The sequence below is a fragment of the Bos indicus x Bos taurus genome, chromosome 18 (genome assembly GCF_003369695.1).
Source record: "Bos indicus x Bos taurus breed Angus x Brahman F1 hybrid chromosome 18, Bos_hybrid_MaternalHap_v2.0, whole genome shotgun sequence".
Classification (NCBI taxonomy): Eukaryota; Metazoa; Chordata; class Mammalia; order Artiodactyla; family Bovidae; genus Bos; species Bos indicus x Bos taurus.
The window spans coordinates 15,178,116-15,189,139 of record NC_040093.1 but is presented as its reverse complement, the minus strand read 5'-3'; positions in this window follow the sequence as shown (position 1 = coordinate 15,189,139).

Sequence of the window (11,024 nt, the reverse complement as noted above, 5' to 3'; positions counted from 1 at the left end):
GCATTTCTTAATATATTGTTATGGCTTTCTGAATATTGTAATATTATATTAACATTGTATTAGTATAGTGTAATATATATTAGTATATATATTAGTATAATATATATAATATAATATATATTAGTATAATATCATACTATAGTAATTATTAATATAAATTTAAATTTATATAATTTATTTTTTAAACTTTTACCTGAATTTTAAATTTTATATATAATATAAATTTTATTTTTAGTATGATTGAATTAATATTATTAATGATAATAAGTAAGATATATTTATTACTATAATATATATTATATAAATATATATTATATATGTTTTAATTATATGTTATATATTAAAATATAATTATATAGTAGATAGTATTATATTATATAATATATAAATTATATAAAATTATATATATTAGGTAGAATAACATATATTACTCTATAGAATGTATTATATATAAAATATAATATTTCATATAATGACATATATATCATGATATATTTTAGTAATGTATAAAAAATTATAGATAATGTGTTATATATAATATTTTGCAATATGTTATATTATATATAATAAGAATATATACCCTATATAATATATATTATAAATATACATTTTACATTATATCTAAAGCATATAATTTATATATTATATATTGATGTATTATACTATACATTAATATCAATATAATGTATGTAATAATATATACTCTATAACTCTATTATATAAACTTTTACTATATATTATTATGCTATGTATTATATCATTTTATATGTAATATTCTATTTATATATATTTATTATTATAGATTTTTAGCATATATTAAAACTTATTGCATTTTTAATTGCCTTAAAACTAAAACCAAGTAACAAGCAATTGATTTTCTTTAACAACATTAAATTTTATAACCTATAAGACATACAAATTTTATGGCTAATTTTTCTTTATGTGGTACAATATATGTACTTAGTAAACTGAAATATATTTAGTGTTTTTTTCATAAAAGGCAAAGGTAAGTAAACATAGACTTGTTCACAAGTCAATGTTTCAGTATTTTATCTAAAATTAATTTAACTCTTCAATGAATTCTCATCATGGAAACTAATTTAACAAAACTCAAATTGTTTAAATTCCCGAGAATCCAGAAAAACAAAATATAATTCTTTTAAAGACCTTACATAAAGGCTTTTCTACCATTTATCTCAGTTATTTATGACAATATATCACTATGGGTCAACTTTTGTGCTGACAAATTTTGCAACAGCTGTGACCTACTGACTAGCAGTAGAACTGGGTACAAGGAAAGTTGGTGCTGAGGCTAAATGTTGGTGTCTCGTGCCTCTAGTAATCAGACACAATTAAACAAGCTAAACTGACATCAGTACCAGACGGAGACTTAATATTGAACATTTCTCAGATTTTGTGAGTCTTAGAAATTTGTAAGCACATATTTTTCTTTAAGTCAATGGAATAGAGCTCATTTAGAAGTTAATCCCAGGAATATTTTCTAAAGATAAAGACACTCACTGAGACACACACACGAGCAGAGATCTGTTTCATCATTTTACATTTCATGAATCAGGCACTGCATTTAAGCTTGTCGGTTTATGAAAAAGAGAGAGAATAACAAATGTACACACTTGAGGTCAAAGGCTTCTTTTTCTTCCCTCCTTCCACCCCTCTCCCCCTGCTCAGTTTCAATCCTAAGTAAGCCAAGGCTGAAACGCAGGCAATGTGGCCTGTGTTTGTATTAATACTTCAGGGACATGGTGAGACTTAACATCAACTTTTCTCCTAAGAGTATCTTTATTCTCTAAGGGTGAGTCTTCTGGAAAACACAAACCTTCAGCCTTTTACTTGGCCAATCTAGTTTGACTTCTAAAGGAATTACTGTTCACCCTGGAGTAATTGATTCAGATTATAAAGCAGAAATTCAAATTAGGATGCCATCTCAGATTTTATGGCAATTCAAAAGGGGGGGATAAAATTGCTCAGTTACTCCTTTTACCTTACATTTCTATTAACTTCTATTTCTATTAACTCCTCTAATGATGTACGGATGGGCGGATTTGGCAGTACAGATCAAAAACAGTCCTCTTGGACATCATTAGTATCTGAATTTGCCCGACTGACTATAAATATCAAAATTAATGGTAAAAGATTTTCTGGTCTTCTCGACACTGAATCTGATATTACTATTATTTCCAAACATTTATGGCCCCAAATCCTGGCCTGTACAAAAAATTTCTTGCCACATTGCAAGGATTTCTCAAACCAAAGTACAAGAGGTTTATCAGAGTACTCAAATTTATCCATGTGAGGAACCAGAAGGCCAACCCCTTAATCTAATAGGAAGGGACTTACTTATGCAATGGCAAACTCAGATATACATTCCACATTTTTCCTAGGGGCCACTGCTCATTTAACAAACAATACAATTATTAAAATAACTTGGAAGAATGACGAGCATATTTGGACAGAGCAGTGGCCCTTCATGAAAGAGAAATTACAGGTGGCTAAGGGACTTATAGATACGCAACTAGAATTAAAGCATATTGAGGAATCTTGTTCTCCTTGGAACTCTCCAATTTTTGCTATAAAAAAGAAATCTAACAAATGGCATCTCCTAACAGACCTTAGAAAAGTTACTGCATCTATGAAACCTATGGGTGCATTACAACCAGGGATCCCATCACCTACCACTATTCCTCAAAATTGACATATTATTATTATTGATTTACAAGATTGCTTTTTTAATATACCTTTACACCCTTTAGACCGAGAGAGATTCGCTTTCTCTCTCCCTTATCCTAATCATATTGGACCTCATAAACGGTACCAATGGAATGTACTGCCACAAGGAATGATGAATTCTCCCACCATGTGTCAGTACTACGTAGCCAAAGCCCTTGAGTCTGTGAGAAAGCAATTTCCTAACTTTCTTGTTATTCACTATATGGATGATATATTGTTTTCAGCTCCATCTAGCTTAGAAACTCAACACATGTTTGATATAGCTCAACTATGCTTAAGAAACTCTGGATTAATCATTGCCCCTGAAAAAATTCAAACCTCTACACCTTACCATTACTTGGGGTTTGTTGTTAATAGACAATGTATTACTCCCCAACTAACTCAGATCCGTACCGATAAATTATCAACCGTAAATGATTTTCAAAAGCTCTTAGGTGATATAAATTGGATTAGACTTTCTTCAGGCATTGCTAATTATCAACTGAATAACCTATTTAATACTTTAAAAGGAGATCCTGATTTAAATAGCCCTCGTTCACTTTCTCAGGAGGCACGAGAGGAACTCTATTTGGTGCAAAATAAATTACAAAAACAATTTCCTACTCGCATCAAACTAGATTTACCTCTGGAATTGTTTATACTCCCCTCTCCTCATTCTCCCACAGGACTTCTTGCCCAACAAGAACACCCAGTAGACTGGATCTACACCCGTTTTAGGGGAATAAAGTCACTTACACCCTACCTTGATTTAATTGCTCTAATCATTATCAATGGAAGAAATAGGACTAAAACTCTAATTGGCTCTGATCCTCATAAAATTATAATACCTATCAATAAATCTCAATTTGAGAACACATTACAAACTTCTACCAATTTCCAAATAGCTTTTCTGGAATATTTTGGAGAAATTTCATTTCATTATCCTTCTGGTAAGCTGTGGAATTTCTTCAAAAATACTGAATTTATTATTTCTCGCATTATCAGCTCACAGCCTATACCACAGGTCGAGGTTTTTCTCTATAGATGGGACTAAAAACGGAATGATGCTAAAGCAGTACTTTGGCCACCTCATGCGAAGAGTTGACTCATTGGAAAAGACTCCGATGATGGGAGCGACTGGGGGCCGGAGGAGAAGGGGACGACAGAGGATGAGATGGCTGGATGGCATCGCTGACTCGATGGACGTGAGTCTGAGTGAACTCCGGGAGTTGGTGATGGACAGGGAGGCCTGGCATGCTGCGACTCATGGGGTCGCAAAGAGTCGGACACGACTGAGCGACTGAACTGAAAAACGCCAAAGCTTCATTCTGGTCTCTTACAGAATATAAAATCTTTTATACTGAATTTCATTCTGCTCAACAAAATGAATTATATGCTCTTATTCAAGTTATTTGCCTACATCCTTACCCCATTAATATAGTCTCTGACTCTATATATTGTTTTTGTATTAAAAAATATAGAAACCTCCACCATAAACTCCAATCAACCTATTATTCAGCAACTCTTTTTCGAACTAAATCTGTTGTTAGAAACCGCAATTCTCCCATTTATATTACACATATTCGAGCACATTCTTGTCTTCCTGGCCCCATGACTTATGGTAATGAGCAAGCTGATGAAATGGTTTCCTTTGCTACTCCAGAGGAACAGCATGCTCTGTTGCATAACAATGCTGGCTCCCTACACCAGCTATGGAAAATCCCATACCGCCAGGCTAAAGAAATTGTTAGTAATTGCTCTACTTGTAGACCTCTACATCTTCGACCCATCACACAAGGTTTTAATCCTCGTGGTTTGCAACCTAATGAACTACGGCAAATGGATGTAACTCATTGCCCTGGACTTTCTCCATGTTCTTTCTTGCATGTCTGTATCGACACTAATTCTTTTATTTGGGCCACACCTCTTTGCGGTGAGGCTACACAACACGTTATAACTCATTTATTAGCTTGTTTTGCTGGAATGGAAACTCCTGCTGCTGCTGCTGCTAAGTCCCTTCAGTCGTGTCCGAATCTGGGCGACTCTATAGACGGCAGCCCACCAGGCTCCGCCATCCCTGGGATTCTCCAGGCAAGAATACTGGAGTGGGTTGCCATTTCCTTCTCCAATGCATGAAAGTGAAAGTGAATATAACTCACTTATTAGCTGGTTTTGCTGGAACGGGAACTCCTAGTTCTCTAAAAACAGACAATGGTCCTGCCTATATTTCTAGACACTTTAAACAATTTTTACAATCTTTTTCTATTAAACATATTACAGGTGTTCCTTATAATCCACAGGCACAAGGCATAGTCGAACAAGCACATCACACGCTAAAGCTGCAAATACAAAAGTTAAAAAAGGGGGAATACACAGCAACACTACTATCTTCCTTATTTAAAGCAGACTTTACTAGATTCCAACAAAAGACATTTTCTAAACCTATAACTACTGTTAATACAGCTTTGTTTTAAATTTTTTAAACTTACCACAGGGAAATATGCAGAAAAGCATTTCAAGGAATTGAAGGACACTTCTCTTCCTCTGCCCATTTGGTACCAAGATGGGTTAACGAAAAAATGGAAATCGGGGAACTAATCTTACAGGGAAAAGGGTAGGCTTGTATTTCCCCAGTTGGATCCAAGGAACTCACATGGCTTCCTCTTCAGAAGACTCGACCCAAGGGGGCCCCCGGCCTTCAAAATGGAGACGGAACAACAAGGACCCCAGGAGAAAGAAATTCCAATACGGGCCATGGCGGGTCTAAAGATCACCAGGAAGCACCGTCTTCGGCGGCATCACCTTTATGATCTCCCCACTTGGGGACAAATAAAAACTCTTACTAATCGAGCTGAAAATTTGGCCTCTCAACAGGGAATGCCTTGGAGTCCTGAATAGATTGTCCTGGCAATGCTCAGTCTTTTGGCCTGTATCTCCCCTTGCTCGAGCTCTGACTAACCAAGTTTACATACCCAGATCAGATCAGTCGCTCAGTCCTGTCCGACTCTTTGCGACCCCATGAATCGCAGCACGCCAGGCCTCCCTGTCCATTAACAACTCCTGGAGTTCACTCAGACTCATGTCCATTGAGTCAGTGATGTCATCGAGCCATCTCATCCTCTGTTGTCCCCTTCTCCTTCTGCCCCCAATCCCTCCCAGCATCAGAGTCTTTTCCAATGAGTCAACTCTTTGCATGAGGTGGCCAAAGTACTGGAGTTTCAGTTTAGCATCATTCCTTCCAAAGAAATCCCAGGGCTGATCTCCTTCAGAATGGACTGGTTGGATCTCCTTGCAGGCCAAGGGACTCTCAAGAGTCTTCTCCAACACCACAGTTCAAAAGCATCAATTCTTCGGTGCTCAGCCTTCTTCACCGTCCAACTCTCACATCCATACATGACCACAGGAAAAACCATAGCCTTGACTAGACGGACCTTTGTTGGCAAAGTAATGTCTCTGCTTTTGAATATGCTATCTAGGTTGGTCATAACTTTCCTTCCACGGAGTAAGACGTCTTTTAATTTCACGGCTGCAGTCACCATCTGCAGTGATTTTGGAGCCCAGAAAAATAAAATCTGACACTGTTTCCACTGTTTCCCCATCTATTTCCCATGAAGTGGTGGGACCAGATGCCATGATCTTAGTTTTGTGAATGTTGAGCTTTAATCCAATTTTTTCACTCTCCACTTTCACTTTCATCAAGAGGCTTTTGAGTTCCTCTTCACTTCCTGCCATAAGGGTGGTGTCATCTGCATATCTGAGGCTATTGATATTTGTCCCGGCAATCTTGATTCCAGCTTGTGTTTCTTCCACTTCAGCGTTTCTCATGGTGTACTCTGCATAGAAGTTAAATGAACAGGGTGACAATATATAGCCTTGACGAACTCTTTTTCCTATTTGGAACCAGTCTGTTGTTCCATGTCCAGTTCTAACTGTTTCTTCCTGACCTGCATACAGATTTCTCAAGAGGCAGATCAGGTGGTCTGGTATTCCCATCTCTTTCAGAATTTTCCACAGTTTATTGTGAGCCACACAGTCAAAGGCTTTGGCATAGTCAATAAAGCAGAAATCGATGTTTTTCTGGAACTCTCTTGCTTTTTCCATGATCCAGGGGATGTTGGCAATTTGATCTCTGGTTCCTCGGCCTTTCCTAAAACCAGCTTGAACATCAGGAAGTTCATGGTTTACATACTGCTGAAGCCTGGCTTGGAGAATTTTGAGCATTCCTTTACTAGCGTGTGAGATGAGTGCAATTGTGTGGTAGTTTGACCATTCTTTGGCATTGCCTTTCTTTGGGATTGGAATGAAAACTGACCTCTTTCAGTCCTGTGGCCACTGCTGAGTTTTCCAAATTTGCTGGCATATTGAGTGCAGCACTTTCACAGCATCATCTTTCAGGATTTGGAATAGCTCAACTGGAATTCCATCACCTCCACTAGCTTTGTTCGTAGTGATGCTTTCTAAGGCCCACTTGACTTCACATTCCAGGATGACTGGCTCTAGGGCAGTGATCACACCATCATGATTATCTGGGTCGTGAAGATCTTTTTTGTACAGTTTTTCTGTGTATTCTTGCCATCTCTTCTTAATAACTTCTACTTCTGTTAGATCCATACCATTTCTGTCCTTTATCGAGCTCATCTTTGCATGAAATATTCCTTTGGTATCTCTGATTTTCTTGAAGAGATCCCTAGTCTTTCCCATTGTGTTGTTTTCCTCTATTTCTTTGCATTGATCGCTGAAGAAGGCTTTCTTATCTCTTCTTGCTATTCTTTGGAACTCTACATTTATATGTTTATGTCTTTCCTTTTCTGCTTTGCTTTTCTCTTCTCTTCTTTTCACAGCTATTTGTAAGGCCTCCCCAGACAGCCATTTTGCTTTTTTGCATTTCTTTTCCATGGGGATGGTCTTGATCTCTGTCTCCTGTACAATGCCACGAACCTCAGTCCATAGTTCACCAGGCACTCTATCTATCAGATCTATGCCCTTAAATCTATTTCTCACTTCCACTATATATTCATAAGGGATTTGATTTAGGTCATACCTCAACGGTCTAGTGGTTTTCCCTACTTTCTTCAATTTCAGTCTGAATTTGGCAATAAGGAATTCATGGTCTGAGCCACAGTCAGCTCCTGGTCTTCGTTCCAGCTCCTTCTCCATCGTTGGCTGCAAAGAATATAATCAATCTGATTTCGGTGTTGACCATCTGGTGATGTCCATGTATAGAGTCTTCTCTTGTGTTGTTGGAAGAGGGTGTTTGTTATGACCAGTGCATTTTCTTGGCAAAACTCTATTAGTCTTTGCCCTGCTTCATTCTGAATTCCAAGGCCAAATTTGCCTGTTACTCCAGGTGTTTCTTGACTTCCTACTTTTGCATTCCAGTCCCGTATAATGAGAAGGACATCTTTTTTGGATGTTAGTTCTAAAAGGTATTGTAGGTCTTCATAGAACCGTTCAACTTCAGCTTCTTTAGCATTACTGGTTGGGGCATAGACTGGGATTACTGTGATATTGAATGGTTTGCCTTGGAAACGAACAGAGATCATTCTGTCGTTTTTGAGATTGCATCCGAGTACTGCATTTCGGACTGTTTTGTTGACCCTGAAGGCCCCTCCATTTCTTCTGAGGGATTCCTGCCCACAGTAGTAGATATAATGCTCATCTGAGTTAAATTCACCCATTCCAGTCCATTTGAGTTCACTGATTCCTAGAATGTCGACATTCACGCTTGCCATCTCTTATTTGACCACTTCCAGTTTGCCTTGATTCATGGACCTGACATTCCAGGTTCTTATGCAATATTGCTCTTTACAACATCGGACCTTGCTTCTATCACCAGTCACATCCACAGCTGGGTATTCTTTTTGCTTTGGCTCCATCCCTTCCTTCTTTTTGGAGTTATTTCTCCACTGATCTCCAGTAGCATGTTGGGCACCTACTGACCTGAGGAGTTTCTCTTTCAGTATCCTATCATTTTGCCTTTTCATACTGTTCATGGGGTTCTCAAGGCAAGAATACTGAAGTGGTTTGCCATGCCCTTCTCCAGTGGACCACATTCTGTCACATCTCTCCACCATGATCTGCCCGTCTTGGGTTGCCCCACGGGCATGGCTTAGTTTCATTGAGTTAGACAAGGCTGTGGTCCTAGTGTGATTAGATTGACTAGTTTTCGGTGAGCATGGGTTCAGTGTGTCTGCCCTCTGATGCCCTCTTGCAACACCTACCGTCTTACTTGGGTTTCTCTTACCTTGGGCGTGGAGTATCTCTTCACGGCTGATCCAGCAAAGCGCAGCCATTGCTCCTTACCTTGGACGAGGGGTATCTCTCACCGCCGCCCTTCCTGACCTTCAATGTGGGATAGCTCCTCTAGGCCCTCCCCCCTCTATTGCAGGTCATAGAATGGACAGAGAAAAGACCGATCTTATCAACCAATGACTCCACCCATATGCCCCCTCCCTAGAACCTGAAAGGGCTCTCACACCCTGGGGAGTAGGGAAAACTAATTAACATCTCTTTAGGCTCTGAAGTCCTTCCCTTGTGCGTGGGCCCAGCAGAATTGTGCATAAACATTAGCCGACAAACTTGGGCTTTCGCCCTGCCTCCCAAAAAGAATTTTCGGACACTGCTTGGGTTATTTACTGCCCTTTCTTTGTCTATGAACCACGTTTATACTACTGAGACTTTAGGGAAAGTGTTAGGGAAAGAGTTAGGTAAAGAACAAAGAACGTTATGCAAAGGGTTTACTTATAAGAACTTTACATATACTCCTGTTCGTTGGGACTAATGTCAAGCCAAATCAGTAAAATTAATGTTTGTGGCTTATCACATAATTCTTGATTGGGGACCCCGTGGTATGTGGTTCTCTAACTGCTCAGGAGAGGTTAATAGCACGGTGTGTGATTATGTTATACAAGTGACATGGAAGGTCACCGACACTACGATGGAACATTACCTTGGCAAAGGACTTCTTGGGTGGCTTGACGGTGGATTAGCCCCACTTCGTCCTAGGATAGTCCTCGATAAACAGAGTGGGCCTGAACAATGACACATTTGGAAACTTGCTGTGAGCACAGAAGAAATTGGAACTTGGACCCGACATTTCACAGGGACCAGTCGTGGTCATAGTAACTATTTCTTTCGCTATAATCAGTCATATTTATACAGGCCTGTGTCCCACTTCCTTTTGTTATAGCCATAGGAAATTTACAATTTAATAAGACTTCATATTCTGTAACTTGTATTAATTGCAAACTATATACTTGTCTTAACTCCTCTATCTCTTTAAGACATGATTCCCTTTTGATTCTTCCATCTCGACGTAGTTTGTGGTTACCAGTAAATCTCCAACGACCCTGGGAAGAAGGGCCCATGGCTGGACTTGTTTCCAGATTACTTCAATTTTGTGTTACTCCTGTTCATTTTAATCATAGTGCCTACAACTGGGAACAAATCAAATTTCATTTTACAAACATAATAAAATAGGGAGAATTGTCAGGAAGCATTTAAAAGGAGGCTTCCTGTGTGCTGTTTTGGGTCTGTCATGAATTCTCTGCCCCTTATTAATTCCTGAATATTCAGGAATTAAATGGAGTAGCAAACTACTCCCGGGGGCTTAAGAATGCATGCATTTCCGTCGTTAGTTTTTCCATACGGTGATAAGTAACTATTACGACCCTCTTCCTTTTTATGAACCATACAGTAAAAGTGATTATTTACAACCCTCTCTCTTTCATATGGATGACTTCATGTTTCCTTGAGAACTTGTAAGTTTTGATTTTATCTCTGCTGAAAATAGCTATCTTGTAAGACAGTATAAATACCCACACAATGTTGAATAAAACACCTTTGCTCCACCAAAGCTTTGGTCCCCATGTCTTTCTTTCTCTCTCTCTCAGGCTAATTCTGTGGAGCGCAGAGACCCGTCGTGCTCACTCTCCTTTCTGGGCTTCTAAGACCCTCTCAAGAAGGCGCCCTGTCCCTTCACCCGCCTCGAGAGGGCGCCAGGTGCCTTCGTGAGCGACACAAGCCCTGTGTCAAAGGACTTTATTGGTTTTCTGCATAAACCAAGGAATATCAGCCTCTTTCTCTTTCTCTCTTTTACTTTCTTATCATCAACTCCGGACCACCAGGTTCTGGTTCATTAAAGGACCTTAACATATTACTCATTTGATAATACTGCCCATGTAATTTAACCTACCAAATGAACCTAATTAGCTTAATATCTCTCTTTGTCCTGTTTCAGGGGCCCTTTGAAGCATCCCAGAGTTAGCTAGGGGTCAAGAAGACTTCATTAGAATTTC